This window comes from Panulirus ornatus, chromosome 1, assembly GCF_036320965.1.
Source record: "Panulirus ornatus isolate Po-2019 chromosome 1, ASM3632096v1, whole genome shotgun sequence".
NCBI classification, from domain to species: domain Eukaryota; kingdom Metazoa; phylum Arthropoda; class Malacostraca; order Decapoda; family Palinuridae; genus Panulirus; species Panulirus ornatus.
The window spans coordinates 19092682-19109181 of NC_092224.1; the positions used below are offsets into that span (position 1 = coordinate 19092682).

The 16500-nt window shown below is 44.4% G+C and overlaps 2 protein-coding genes across 3 annotated transcripts in view; one reads left to right on the forward strand and one right to left on the reverse strand.

Annotated features, from left to right (window-relative positions):
• Nucleotides 1-13007, reverse strand: part of LOC139760134 (uncharacterized) — a 57958-nt gene extending 44951 nt beyond the window's left edge. The window contains exon 1 of one of the 2 annotated variants that reach the window (XM_071683138.1): nucleotides 12655-13007. The gene's annotated coding sequence lies outside the window, so the exon portion shown is untranslated. The remainder of the gene's footprint in view (nucleotides 1-12654) is intronic. The other variant, XM_071683063.1, reaches the window with a different exon arrangement.
• LOC139760265 (galactose mutarotase) overlaps nucleotides 1-16500 on the forward strand; it is a 145639-nt gene that overhangs the window by 47026 nt on the left and 82113 nt on the right. The window lies entirely within an intron of this gene.

Below are 16500 nucleotides of genomic sequence, written 5' to 3' on the forward strand. Positions count from 1 at the left end.
CGTGTCGTAGAAGGCGACTAAAAGGGGAGGGAGCGGGGGCTGGAAATCCTCCCATCTCGTTTTTTTTTTTTTTTTTTTCCAAAAGAAGGAACAGAGGGGGCCAGGTGAGGATATTCCAAAAAAGGCCCAGTCCTCTGTTCTTAACGCTACCTCGCTAACTCGGGAAATGGCGAATAGTTTAAAAGAAAGAAAATATATTTATTTATTTATATTATGGTAAATTGCCAAGCCGCCTATGGCGATGTGACTCCCACTATAGCCACAATGCAAAACAATACAGTGTTTCGTCTCCTGGGCGTCAGACAACCATCACACGTTATGTATGTTCATAAAAGACCATAGCGCGAGACAGACGGCGTCTGGCCGTGTGACCACCTCCACACCGTCCACACTGACTGCTGCTGCCAGACACAACTGCTCTGACAGGTTCTGATAATGTCAACATCGTTCACACTCGAAGAGCAGTTCTCAATGTGCATTCTTTATTAGTCTTCTCTTGTAAGACATTGGCTGGCACCGTGGAACAAGCTTGTCGCATCTCCTGATGAGATGAAAAATAGATTCAGTTGGCCGTGTGTAGAGGATGGACAGCAGTGATGGTCTCAGCAACACGCTGCATCAAGAGATGATGAGGGATGGAAGCCAAACCTAGCAATGTGGGAGGGTAGCCAAGTCTAGCTCTTGGAGAGAAAATGTGTATTGTGGGTTTGGTTGGAGCTCTAAAGACATGAGATAATCGGATGATATTGTTGTAGAAGTAGAAATGCAGAAGACATGATGCTGACGACATCAAATGCTTTTGTTACACCAAGAATCTCTTCCACTTAACATAGCAGCACGACATAAAAGAATACGAGGGCTGCCATAACTTGCATAGTTTGCACTATCACTTTATTTTTTCGCACTCGCATGATAACTCCAGATTTCACATGACCTTATCTTATGTATGTCTTTCACAACAGTAGCCCAAGACGGAGTCAAGAAGAGGTCTGTTGAAAATCGTAGATGGCGCCGGTATGAATAAAAGCCAGCATTCAGTTTTAAAGAATTCGGTCAACTTCCATATATTTTTATTTGAGAAATTCAGATCAAATTTTACATTCCGGCTGGAGGCTATACAATGCAACTTTACGAGAAACATACAACACCAACGCTGCTTTTGAGGAACTGGTACACTGCCAAGTCTCGGACAGTATAAAGCTAAGGAATGATCTGGAAGGTGACATGTTGCTTCATGGCGGCCAGTAGTTGGTTTGTTGACTGTCTTCTCTAAACAGAAGAGAAAAAAAATCTTTTAAACGGGCGCCAGTGTGTTTACCAATCCTCCCTGGTGATCGTTTTCATGTTATATGTAATTTTACTCCTGTGGCGAGGTCATTGTTATTGTTGCTCAGCATCACATTCATGAACTTGAAAATAACTTATTTCTAGTGCATCATGTTCAGTCACGAAAGTTGTAGTGAATTACGAATGGTACAATATCAATCAGATCGTCAAAAGCATTCATCTTTACCATAATCCCTGTGTCAGCTGGGCGGGAAATTGGTACATGATTATTACGGTGCGTTGTTAAACCCTTACTGTATTTACTTCATTATATATATATATATATATATATATATATATATATATATATATATATATATATATATATATATATAATCATATTTGTCAGTCGATAAAATATATTTGTTGAAAGTAGACAAAAATTAGTACGGAAATCGTGAGAAATCATGATTAATCTATTAACTGCCGCTCCGGCGACTGTATTTCTTTTATCTCCTTTGTTCACTGCGGCTGAGCATTTACCGTTAAATATCTTCAGTCGGCCGCCTTTGCTTAAAGTCGAAGTATATAACCATTAATGTATGTAGTGGCATCACACATATTGTTACCGGACACTGTACAGTTTGTCCCCTCATTTTATGTAATAACTTTTGAAGATGACACTTTTAAAACATAATAAAACCCTTAAGATTTCAAAACACTTCAAAATACGACACGTCTCACTGTCTGCCAGACAGTACTCGTGGAATGCCTCTTACGCCTGGCAGCGGAGCAACCTAACTTTAAAGGCCAGGTTGTAAATGTAAACAATGTTTCGGCGAGTTGACTGGTGTATAATTCAGGATAGAGCATTATGATCCAGATCATAGTAATAACGGAGATATAACAATTTATTACGTTACAGATTATAAGATAAAGGTTAATGTACTAAAGCTGATTTGGATATGGTTACATTTTCCCCAACAGATTTTCACTAGTAAATACTCCTTTGCTTTATTCGACCATAAGAACATTAAACAGTTTCCGTCTCTCCGCAGTCAGCATGTTGCGGCAGTTGGTCCACAGTCAACCTAGCTGTTCATCCACCCTTAGGGCTGGTCGATAAAATGGGTAACTGGCTCAGGCTTGGATATATATATATATATATATATATATATATATATATATATATATATATATATATATATATATATATATTTTTTTTTTTTTTTTTTTTTTTTTATACTTTGTCGCTGTCTCCCGCGTTTGCGAGGTAGCGCAAGGAAACAGACGAAAGAAATGGCCCAACCCCCCCCCCCCCCCCATACACATGTACATACACACGTCCACACACGCAAATATACATACCTACACAGCTTTCCATGGTTTACCCCAGACGCTTCACATGCCTTGCTTCAATCCACTGACAGCACGTCAACCCCTGTATACCACATGACACCAATTCACTCTATTTCTTGCCCTCCTTTCACCCTCCTGCATGTTCAGGCCCCGATCACACAAAATCTTTTTCACTCCATCTTTCCACCTCCAATTTGGTCTCCCTCTTCTCCTCGTTCCCTCCACCTCCGACACATATATCCTCTTGGTCAATCTCTCCTCACTCATTCTCTCCATGTGCCCAAACCATTTCAAAACACCCTCTTCTGCTCTCTCAACCACGCTCTTTTTATTTCCACACATCTCTCTTACCCTTACCTTACTTACTCGATCAAACCACCTCACACCACACATTGTCCTCAAACATCTCATTTCCAGCACATCCATCCTCCTGCGCACATCTCTATCCATAGCCCACGCCTCGCAACCATACAACATTGTTGGAACCACTATTCCCTCAAACATACCCATTTTTGCTTTCCGAGATAATGTTCTCGACTTCCACACATTTTTCAAGGCTCCCAAAATTTTCGCCCCCTCCCCCACCCTATGATCCACTTCCGCTTCCATGGTTCCATCCGCTGACAGATCCACTCTCAGATATCTAAAACACTTCACTTCCTCCAGTTTTTCTCCATTCAAACTCACCTCCCAATTGACTTGACCCTCACCCCTACTGTACCTAATAACCTTGCTCTTATTCACATTTACTCTCAACTTTCTTCTTCCACACACTTTACCAAACTCAGTCACCAGCTTCTGCAGTTTCTCACATGAATCAGCCACCAGCGCTGTATCATCAGCGAACAACAACTGACTCACTTCCCAAGCTCTCTCATCCCCAACAGACTTCATACTTGCCCCTCTTTCCAGGACTCTTGCATTTACCTCCCTTACAACCCCATCCATAAACAAATTAAACAACCATGGAGACATCACACACCCCTGCCGCAAACCTACATTCACTGAGAACCAATCACTTTCCTCTCTTCCTACATATATATATTCCTATGAGTCCACGGGGAAAATGAAACACGAAAAGTTCCCAAGTGCACTTTCGTGTAATAATCACATCATCAGGGGAGACACAGGAGAGAAATACAACAGTCAGTTGATATTCATCGAAGAGACGAAGCTAGGACGCCATTTGGTAAACATGTGATTGTCCACATGTTATATTTCTCTCTTTTGTCTCCCCGATGATGTGATTATTACACGAAAGTGCACTTGGGAACTTTTCGTGTTTCAATTTCCCCGTGGACTCGTAGGAATATCTGATCACGCGCAAAATTGTGATCCTTTCCAAATATATATATATATATATATATATATATATATATATATATATATATATATATATATATATATATGAACTCGGGATCTCTTTCTGAAAGGGTCCTGGTGGTACCCTAGCATCCTTATTGCAGGTGCTCTTGTACTTCCACGGCTGCGCTACATTCAGTAGCAGGTACAGGATGGATTCCATTGAGACAAGAAGTTCTTTGACGAGATTGTATTCTGCTTCTTCAACTAACGTTGATATAGCCCTGCCAAAGTGACATTTCAATCGCAGCGTAACCTCAAGCTGGCATGATCTCTCTCTCTCTCTCTCTCTCTCTCTCTCTCTCTCTCTCTCTCTCTCTCTCTCTCTCTCTCTCTCTCTCTCTCTCTCTCAAACGTTTCATTTGAATTTGACAACTAATTCAGCACATACCAGTTTTTTGCTGATGTTCTCTCTTTATATAGCAATTCCCTTACACTGCTTAGGTAGATTACCAATAACCTGGCCAGGGTTCGCAGCAGGGAAGATCCAAACCCTAGTAGAAACCAGCGGTGTAACGTCCACTTCGTTCAGGTTGGACGATGCTGGGTTTCCACGATGGTGGAAAGACATGCGATGGTCAGGTGGACACCCCCACTTCGACGGGTCCATCTGTTGCAGTAGAATTTCTTCAGCATGAGTGACGTACATCTGAAGATGTTGTGGTGAGGCGATGTTACAGAACAAAGGCTGGCTGACTGTGTAGTGCGTATCTCGGATGAGGACAACCTTCCAAGTATGAGACATGACTAGATTTGTGATGTGGCCACGGCAGTGGTCGGTCATAGCCAAAAAATGCAGCTCCCTGATACACGTCTGTGCCCCGGGAATATGACCAGACACATTACCCGCGCCGCCGTAGACCATTTTGTTAAGATCAGCGTAGAAGCTCTGCAGTTGGCTGAGGCTTTCTCTCACGTGCTGGCCCAAGATAAAATGTTTTCTCAGCCTAGGGGCTGAGTGCAAATTTAAAGTGCACACGTATATCCCCTTTTTCAACAGAATTACAATGATCATATATATATATATATATATATATATATATATATATATATATATATATATATATATATATATATATATATATATATAATATATATATACACACGTACGAATAGAGCCTATGCTCCTCTACGTCGACTATTCTTAAAACAGGATGTAATGCTGACCATTTTTCATTTGGATTCCCTTAGCTTTATCTGTCGTTTGGAAGGAAAGCCCCGAAACTTACTCTGAATACTGGGTCATTTTGATTAGCGTGTATCAAACACGAAACATTAAACTTAAATTCCCTTGCAAGCCTTAAAGTACAATATGGGGAAAAATGAAAAAAAAAAAAAAAGACACTAAGAGTGCACATGTCCTTCACTGTGAAGGCATTAATATATATATATATATATATATATATATATATATATATATATATATATATATATATGTGTGTGTGCTGCAAGTAAAAAGTCAGTTTTAAGTAAAGTTTCGTCATGGAAGTACAACTCCAAGAACTTCTCCAAGGGAGTCCATCCTCTCCCTGCTTCTAACCATGAAGTTGTAAAAGCTCCTGGAGGTGGGGTACTGGGGTTATTATTATTATATATATATATATATATATATATATATATATATATATATATTAACTTAGCACATAGGAAACTCAAAAATGACAAATTAACATGATAGTAAATTACGTAAACTTGCGATGAGAAACTTATACGTCAAAGTCAACGTCAGTATGAAGAGGTTGATGATGAAAATAGCAAAAGAAATCCTAAGAGTTTTATAGTCAGGTTGAGGTAAGAGAGTCGTTACCCAGTCAGTTGGGCCATTGGTTACAGAAAATGGTGACGATTCGAGACAACGAGGACACTGAAGGAGGCGACACATGAGATAAACCACTGGCTGCTCTCTTTTGGAACGTGTCACTTGCTACGCGAAGTGTTCCAGACGAATGGAAATATGCCAATGTAACACCGATATTCAAAAGAAGTAATCAGTCACTGCCCGGAAATTATGGAGTGAAAAAGATTTTGAGCGATCGGGGCCTGAACATGTGGGAGGTTTATGTTAAAGGCGTGCACGGGATAGATTGATTCGGAACTATTTGGTATACAGGGGCCAACGTGCTGTCAATGGACTGAACCAGCGCATGTGAAGCTTCTTGGGTGAACCATGGAAAGGTCTTTGGGGCTTGGTTGTGGATAGGGAGCTGTAGTTTCGGTGCATTAAACATGACAGCTAGAGAGTGGATGTGAGCGGATAAGGCCTTTTTTCGTCTGCTCCTGGCGCTACCTCATTAAAGCTGGAAATAGCGATGAAGTATGAAAAAGAATCTCTCACCTACACACACACACACACACACACACACACACATATATATATATATATATATATATATATATATATATATATATATATACATGTATGTATGTGTGTGTGTGTCGCATGGTGGTGGTGCTGGTGGTGGGGGTAAAAATCTACCCACGTATTCCACGCGTGTCTTATAAGGTGACTGAGAGGCAAAGGAGCGTACGTGGGGTGGGGGGTGATTCCCCCATCTGGTAATTCAATTACTAAAAGACGGAAGCGGCCGGGGAGTGCTCATCCTCCCTGGCCCAGGCTGGGGCGTCTGAATTAGTGGGGATGTAACCAAGATGAGGAGACAGGAGGGTCGGTATGTTTGGGGACGGGTACGTACCTGGCTGTTTTGCCTGCGAGAGAAACGAAGCTCAAGGATAATGGGGAAGAATGGCTCTGGAACGTCTTGCGGGTAAGGCCGGGAGTTGGTGTGAGGGACAATAGCAGGAGTTATGAGAATGTGTGGAGGAGTGTGGGGTAGTGAGCTCCAGGATGATGTGGGTAAAGATGAAAGTGGATGACGTAGAGATGGGTGATTATTAGTGCTGATGCACCTGGCCATGAGGAGAATGATCATGGAACTTTAAGTAATTTGGGAGCAGACGAGTGAGTATGTCAGCGGTTATGATGCACGAGACCGGGTATTAGTGATGATTAACTTAAATGCGAGCGAGTAATATGGCAGTCGAGGGTCTAACTAGAAAGCATGGGGTACTGAGTCAGCAAGATGAATGGGAATGATGAGCAATTTGTAAAGGTGTGTGTAGGAAAAGGGCTGGTGACTGGGAATACCTGGTTTGAAAAGAGGGACACGCACAAGTATGCGTATGTGATCAGGAAAGATTATATATTAATTGATAGGCGTGCAAAAGAAAGACTCTTGGATGTGAATGTGTTGAGAGGGGCAGTTGGTGGAACGTCTAATCATTACCTTGTGAGACGAGGGTGAAAATTTGTGGATTTTTTTTGGGGAAAAAAGAAAACGATATGGGTGCTGAAAGTAAGTGAGCCTGGAAATTAGACTTGTGTGAAGGAATGCAAGAAGATATTTAGTGTAGAATGGCAAAAGATGAGAGTAAACGACGAGAGAGGAGTGGTTGAGGACTGGAAGGTATTTAAGGAAGTAGTGCTGGCATGTGCGGAAGAAGTGAGTGGTATGCGGAAGGTGCGAGATGAGCTGGTGAGAAATGGTAATGAATGGTGCGATGACGAAGTTGGATGTGAAAGAATATAGAGAGATGTATGGGTAGTACACATGACTGAAAGATGTATAAGAGAAAGTGATAGGAGGTCAAAAGAATGGTGAACGGTTTGAAAAAGAGGGCAAATGAGAGTTATGGTAAGTAAGTGTCTGCAAACTTCAAGGAGAATGAGATGTTTTGGTGGGAAGTTGATAGTGTGAGAAAAACAAGAGAACAAATGGGAACATGAATAAATGGAACAAAAAGGGAAGTGGTAACAGGTAGTGATGAAGTAAGTAGGAGATGGAGAGGTTATCTTGAAGGATTTTCGAATGAGTTTGATGACAGGGTGGTAGCTGTTTGGGTTAGGGTGGTATGCGAAGTAAGATAAGTCATAGAAAACGGTTTGGCGAAAAGAGAAGAGGCGGTGAAAGCCTTGCATGAGATAAAAAGGTGGCTGGAGTGGATGGTACTGCAGTTGAATTTCTTCAGGTGACCATGGATCATGGTGAGGTGCTGTCTGAGGTAGGCGAAATTCCTCTGTAGTGCTACTGTATAATGGCAAGGGGCACAAAAGCGAGCGTTCAAATTTCAGAGGTACAGGTTTGTTGGGTGTGCTTGGCAAGATGTGTGGGGGAGTGGTGATTTGAGAGGGTGAGGGCATGTACAGAGTACCAGACTGGGGATGAAAAATGTGGTGTCAGAAGTGGCAGAGGATGTGTATGAAAAGTATTAAGAGAAACAGAATTTTTTTTATGTTGCATTTATGGATCTGGAGAAAGGATATGATAAGCTTGACTGAGAAGATCTGTAGAAGGTGCTATGAATGTATGACGTGGGAGGAAAGCATTAGAAACAGTAACGAATTTCCATCAAGAGAGTAGAGAAGAGGGTGAGTAGTTCAAGGTAAAGATGGGTCTTCGGCTGGGGTGTGTGATGTAACCGTGACTGCTTAATCATTTTGTGAGTGGGTCTGGTGAGGGAGGCGAATGCAAGGGTTTTGGAGCTAGGGGCAGGTTTGCACTGTGCTAGAGGTGGGGAGTGAGTCACTTGATTGCTGGTGGGAGATTTGAGAACCCGGTGTCTGAGATTGGGAGATCGTGTGCAAACAAAGTTGAGCAGTGAAAAGAGACCTCGCCAACCCACAGTCCTCCAGCATCCGCCACCCTATCATCAAACACGTTCAACAGTCCTTCAGAGTACTCACTCCATCTCCTCCTCACTTCATCTCTGCTTGTTAACAATTCCCCATTTGCCCTCTTCACCAATGAGTTCATTTGTTCTTTTGTTTTTCTCTATTAACCTCCTTCCAGCTTTGACCTCTCAGACAGTGTCATGTCTTTCTACACACTTCTTAATGCATGCAAGACCCCTGTCTCCTCTCTCACCATATAGTTCACTTCGCCTCCCATTTTGCCTTATTTTTTCATTACATCTTGATCAGCCACATGATCATGTGCAGTCGTTGCTGGGGACAGGTATAGAACTGTAAATACGTCATTGCTGTGTCTCTCAAGCCGTCATGCCTGCGCATGTTCTCAACGCCTTGCTAACCCTGAGAACCTGCTTGGTCAGGTCAGGTAGGTGTATCGTCTCGTGTGACGCGGGCTGGACTCGCTGGACACCTTTCCTGCGCGCTACAACGTCATCATCTTGCTTTGGGGGGCGGCTGAGACCGACCCCCTCATTAATGTTGTTTTTTCTTCCTTGGTGGTTGGACAACGACAGATAATCTTGGTGGCTGGACAGTGTTCACCTCTCCCATATCTGTGGGGTTTTATTTACCTTAGTGTGGATAACTGGTCATATATCTGAGGTGGTTCTTTGATTAGCTCCTCATAAGCTAGAGGGGAAGCGAAAGTCTTTCATGTCATTGATTCCCTGAACATCACCTGTCTGAAACCTTCCCTTTCTGTACGCCGCGAGGTTGCTGCCTTCTCCCTGTACATCAGGTATTGTTTCGGCTACTGCTCTCGTGAGCGGTGTGCACGTGTTCCTGCCGTGGCGCGCACCTGGCTCTTGCTTCTTACGTTTGCTGTGTGGAGACTGGCCTGACGTGGAGTGACCGTTATCATACCTCTCTTCCTTCCCTCGAACGGCAAGTCTGTGGAATGGTTTTCCATCGTTCATCTTTTCTCCCTATCACTTTTCCATCTTGATGACTCAGGTGGACAAACACCTTCTGGGGCCTGGATGTGCTACAGTTCGGCCCTGAAACAATGATAAACAAACGCACAAACGCAAGTACTTGAAAGAATTTAAGTGATATTCAAGAGGCTGATACACTCATTACTGTTTGATACACACATTACTGTTTGATACACTTGTTACTCTTTAACATGCACGTTATTGTTTGACATACACGTTATTGTTTGACACACACATTACTGTTTAATGTGTAGCTACATGTTGCTGGTAAGGACCATCAGCGTATTATGACCACTACTGTGGACACAGGTATTGTTGTGCTCGTCATTGCATCAGCTTCCTGTTGATGAACTGTGGATAACATGTGGGAGAGGAAGTAACGTCCTATACCCAGCAGGCCAGCAGTATGCGTCAGCCATGGAGCCAGACATGGCACGAGCATTACCTGTGTTTCATGCCACTGCGGGTCTGATAATGTGGCGTTCTTCGCTGACCGATGCTAAAACATGGCATGGGCTGTATGCAACCACAGGATGCTGCTGCTGCTGCTCTCTCTCTCTCTCTCTCTCTCTCTCTCTCTCTCTCTCTCTCTCTCTCTCTCTCTCTCTCTGTCTCTCTCTCTCTCTCCCCCCCAGCACATTCACATCCAAAAATCTCCCTTTCGAATGCCTATCAATTAGTATGAACTCCAATAATGGACACTTACCATATTTCCTACTTATACGTATAATTGTGGATATCCCTCTTTTTATATCACATATTTGCAATTACCAGTCCATTTTCCTCACACAACTCCGCAAGCTTTTCTTCATTTCCATTCATGATACTGAACACCCTCTTTTCCCTACCCCCCAAAAAAAGAATAATAAAATAAATAAATAAATAAATAAAGAATAATGATAACCTCAACTGCCACACTATTCACTTGAAGATCATATTCAAATCACCCTACACTACTACCCGCTCTCTTGCATCAAAACTCCTGAAATACTCGCTCAGCCGCTTCGAATAACACTTGCCTCTCATGATCTTTCTCCTCATGGCCAGGTGCATAAAGCACAAATAATCACCCATCTCTCGCCATCCATTTTCATTTTTACCCACATGAGTCTAGAGCTCACTTTCTTACGCTGTGTCAGATTCCCTCAACTCCAGCTTCAGCAGTAGTGCTACCCCTTCCTTAGCTCTCCATCAAACCAACCCCTGGATTTATTCTTACGGCATTTCCTAACCATTCCTCTCCCGTAGTCTTGAGCTTTGTTTCACTGAAAGCCAGAACATCCAGATTCCTTTACTCAAACACACTATCTATCACGTCCTTTGGGTGACTGGGGCCTGAACATGTAGGAGGACGTGAGGCATGCAGTGGGATAGAGCAAATTTATAACTGTGTGGTATATAGCGGGCGGCTTGTTGTCAGTGGTCTTAACCGGGGCACATGAAGCAGTCATGGGAAACCACGAAAGGTCTGTTAGTCTTGGTTGTGGACAGGAGGTTCTGGTTTTGTTGTATATACATGAAAACTGGAGAGTGGATGTGAGAAAATGAGGTAATTTTCCTCTGTTATTGGCGCTTCCTCGCAACACGGGAAACTGTGAATAAGTGCTCTTGGAGCGCAGAAATATATGGAGATCGTCATCTGCGGGGGTGAAAATGAGTATAGTTGAAAGAAAAGTAGTTCCAACAATATCATACGGATGCCAGGCTGTACGGAGGAGGGTGGATGAGTTGTAAATGAAATGTTTGATAACAGTATGCGAGGCGAGGTAGTTTAAGTAATGAAAGGGTAAGAGAGATGTGTTGGAATAAAAAGATTGTGGTTGAGAAAGCAGAAGAAGGTGTGTTGAAATGGCTTAGACATATGGAAAGAATGAGTGAGCAAAGGTTGACAAAGGGGATATATGTGTCGGAGGTGGAGGGAACCAAGAGAACGGAGATACCAAATTGGAGACGGGAGGATGGAGTGTAAAAAGAAAAAGATTTTAGGTGATCGGGGCTTGAACATGCAAGAGGGTGAAAGGCGTGAACGGGAGAAAGGGAACTGGAACAATGTGGCATGAAGTCGACTTGCTGTCATTGGACTAAACCAGGGCACGTGAAGCGTCTGGGGTAAACCATGGAAAGGTCTGTGGGGCCTGGATGTGGATAGGGGCTGTGATTTCGGTGCATTCCATACGACGGCCAGAGAATGGATGTGACCGGATGTGGTTTTTCTTCGTCTGTTCCCGGCGCTACCTTGCTAACGCGGGAACAGTGAATATGCATAGAAGATTTTTTTATATACATGTATTTGTTCACCGTTTCACAAGACAGCAAGGTAGCCCCAGGAGCAGACGAAGAAAGGCCTCATTCGCTGACATCCATTCTCTAGCTGTCATGTGTAATGCATGGAAACCACATCTCCCTATATATATATATATATATATATATATATATATATATATATATATATAATCACGCCATGCATTCGTTTACCTATTAACCCTAATTGGAAAAATAACCAACTGGGTTAGCTGTTAGCCGGATGTGTTATCCGGACTCGACCCCGGCCTGTGAGATCGTGGGTCGCAACACTAACAAGTACAGCCCGGTGGCTCGTGTGTGTGTGTGTGTGTAATTACTGTTTGTGTTAAACGGGGAGAAAGATTTACTCTCGTGTTGCCCCGTTTCCTAACCTTATTTTACCATATGAATACACACATATACATGTCCCAGATTACGCCAGGTACTCATTCATCGACCAGCCCCATAGGGAAGGATGCACCGCTAGGTTGGCTACGAGCCGGCTGCCCGGTCCGAAATTGGAGCCCAGGCTGAGTAGGTCGCAACGTTAACCACTGAACCACGGAGACTTTAGAGTGTGTATGTGGCATAATTCAAACATCATGGAGTGTACGTATCACGGTTTCAGAATGATATGACTGTGGGATGTGGGGAGTAGGCTGTGGGGGGGCTGTGTACTACTAGCCTAGTGGTTGGACTTACCTGTGGTTGGGCGTCAGGGCAGCGGAGAGCTCCAGGTGTGGCGGGGCCAGGCAGCCAACAACACAGCACCACAATCCCCACAGCGCTCACACTCCAGCCATGTTGGGGATGTCACTTGCCGCGGCTGGTGCACTGTAGGGCCAGTCTGAGTCACCAGCAGAACCGTCGGCCGCAAAGAGGCTGACGCTGACCGACGGGAACGCCACAAGTAGCGAGGAAGGGGAGTGGCGAGTGGATGAGGGAAGACGCGGTAGGACGAACGCGATCCCCTTCGCTGCCGGCCGCGTACTGCCTCCCTCCCCTCTGGCTGGTGGCTGTGCCGGCCGTACCCGTGCCGTCCTCCCTCCCTCCCTCCCCGTGCCTTCCCCTCACACAACTTCACTAATCATGAAGGATCGATTCTTGGCCAGGTTTAGGCTTCCGGCCTCTGCCCTCACTACGGGCCTGGCACTGCGGAAGTCAAGCTATACACTAGTAAGGTCAATATTACACAAGTGAAAATCAGGTGACGTTCTTAACCTGCGCGCGGGCCGCCTCCACTGATCACATTCACAATAATGAACTTCGCACGAGGACACACGAAGAAAAAAAGATCATGGAGACAATAGGAAGGTTTGAAGTTACTTTCCGAAGCGGAAGGAGCGCACAGAGTGGGGGAGAAGTGCTACTCAACGCCGACTTTCCCAGTTCCCGAGCGGTACTCATCACCTCCACATGTTGCTCAGGTTCTCCGTAACACTTGGTTAGCGGAACAAGTTCCTTCAGTGTTCCCGCCTGCTAACACAGTAGCCGGGGGATGTACATGAAGGCTAACTCACCCTCAACTATTTGCCCGCTTAGTCAGTGCGCTGCTAGGCTCGTACGTTGGTGACCTAACGCTCGGTTCGAACAATTCTTTCGTGAACCCATACTACTCCGGTCCGGTATTACATCGCTAATGATGCTATCCTCTGATGTACCATTTGGCTAATATGGTGGTCTGTTTGGGCATCAGTGATACAGTTTGGTGATACATGGGTTCGTTAATATTGTGGTCCGTTAATACATCAGTTTGTATATGCAACGACACGCTAGTACAACAGCTCGCCAGTACAGACGTGCGATGATGTTTCCTGATGTATTGGTCTGCAGATACATGGGCCCGGTAATACATTGGTTCGCCGATACATCAGAGAGGCAATACAGCGGGTGACTGACGGTGTGGAAGACAGGCGTGTTGAACTACAGGGGAGGGGGAGGGGGGGGGACAAACCCCGGCCTGTTGTTGGGGGAGGGGAGGGAGGGAGTCTGCCGAACGGAGTCTGGGGGAGGGGTGTCTCCTGGACGGAATTGGGAGGGGGGGGAGGGGAGAGCCTGGACTGTGTCGGGGGGGGGGGAGGGGGTCGCGTATCGATTCATGGGAAGGTAGAGGGTGAGCGAGGGGGGGGGGGGGTGAGAGCCGCACGTCAGTGCACCGCCTCACCTTCCCCAAACCCTTTATTTTTCCTTTCGTCCTCCAGTATGCTTCACCGGCCGACATTGGACATGATGTAAATCATAATTTCGTCAGTGTTGACAAGATGGCGTCGGGAGGGGGTTCAGTGGGTGGACGACCCAATCGTTCTGTTTACCTTAGCGGCCGCCTTGGGTTCCTCACTACACATACGCTCATGAGATCTTAAGAACACTTCCCTAGCAACGAGTACAGGAATGTGTCATGTGCGTGTGCACCACCTGAGTGTACATGTATGCACGGACGCTATTGGTGTGTATATATATGCACAGACACTGCTGGTGTGTACATACATGCACTGAAACTGGTGGGGTGTACATGGATGCACGTATACATCTTCAGTGTTCACATGTGGAGGCCTGTGTGTATAGCTGGGGTGTATAGCTTATGTTTGTACGAGGTGGAGCTTAGGCCCCACTACTGCCATACAAAGCTCTGTGTCAAACTCGGCACTGTTATCAAACAGAAATGTTGTCATATATAGCACTGCTGCTATACACAACACTGTTATCATACACAACACTTGTCATACACAGCACTGTTACCAAACAGTGTTACTATACATATCCAAAGCTTTTGACGGTTTAGCATCGGAGTCTCATCTCTAAGTTCCTCTCTTTTGGCCTCCTCCCTCATGACTTTGCTCCCTCATATCTAGCTTCTTCTCTCGCCGAACTATCTCCATGGTTGTAGATGGATCAACCTCTCACCCTTTCTCTGTCAGCTGCGGTGGTCCTCAGGGTTCTGTTCTGCCTCATACTTTTTTTTCTCCTTTTATCAACCATTTCCTTTCAACAAATAAACAAGTGCACTCATATGCTAACGACTCGCTCTACATTCCTTCATATCCTTCGATTCTACTCCTTCCCTCACTTGATCTGCAACTCGTCTCTACATTCTTTCTCAGTAAGCTCAGAGATTTGGATAGGATCTCCCAGTGGGATTGACGAAATCTGGTTTAGTTTAATGCCTCCAAGACCCAGTTTCTACCCATATCTATATCGAAAATTACCCACAGCTTTCCTCTCTCCTTCGATGGTTCTGTACCTCCACCACTTGCCTCAATGAACATACTATTATTACTGTAACACTCGCACTGTCTTGGAAACCCCACGTACTGGAAATAGCTATGTCTGCCTCTAAGCAACTGGGAGTCCTGCCTAGATGTCAAAATTTGTTTTCTTCCCAAAAGCTGCTCCGTTTATACAAACGATTGATCCGTCCTTGTATGGAGTACTGCTCTCACATGTGGGGTGGTTCTAGCTCTGCATCCTTATCTGACAGAGTTGAGTCGAAAGCGGTCCGCCTTGTAAACTCTCCCAGGCTAACTTCAAAACTTGACCCACTTGCCCTACACTGCATTGTTGGTTCACTTTCCCTCTTCTTTAGGTATTACTTTGGTTTTTGCTTCCGACAGCCGGCTGTTTGTATATCCCCCACCACTAGCTAGACAACGCAATATTCGGTAAGCTGCTGCGTCACATGATTAGTGTGTGGCAGTTGGCAACTCAAGGGTGTACCGTTTTGATAACTGCTTCTATCCTTCCCCCCTCAAAGCTTTGGAACTCTTTAGCCTCTCTTGTCTTTCCCATACCTATGACCTGGTACATTTTAAAAGTTTTTCGCTTCCTCTAAGTTTCGTAAATAGTTTCACTTGTCTTTTGCTTTTCCTTTCATTAACCTCTCTGTTTCCCAATTTAGGCCCGTGGCTGGAGCCTCCAACGCACAAAAAATGATAAAACAACTGTTGTCATATATAGCAATTCTTCCTTACACAACACTGTTACCATACACAACATTTGTCATACACAGCATTGTTGCCAAACATAAACTGTTGCCATACGCATTACTGCTTCTATTCACAGCACTCATGTCATACACGATGCTGTTTCCAAATACAACGCAGTCACACGTTGAAATACGCAGCCCCCTTTGACATACACGTCACTGTTGTCATAAAGCTTTGTCAGTGTTGTCTTAGACGACACTTTTCATATTCGTCTCTGTTGCCATGCTCAACACTTGACATGCGCGGCCCAGTTGCCATGTATATCACTGTTGACATGCACGACCATCGTTTACATACATAGGAAAGAAAAAGGCAACAGTCCACCTGTCCTTTCGAGGCTGTTTTGTGAAAGTGGCTTAAGGTATCAGAAACACAGATTTTTGTGCTGAGGGTACATTGTTCATGTGACTAAGGAGATATGAATAATGTTAGGAGTGGACTTGGATTGAAATATCTGTAAAATCTATTAAAAGTATGTACTGTACTGCCTTCAACCACTGTAATTTTTAAGCCATTTGTTAACAATCTTGTCGAAGAAAAAGTACTTCGCCTCATTCGAGGTAAA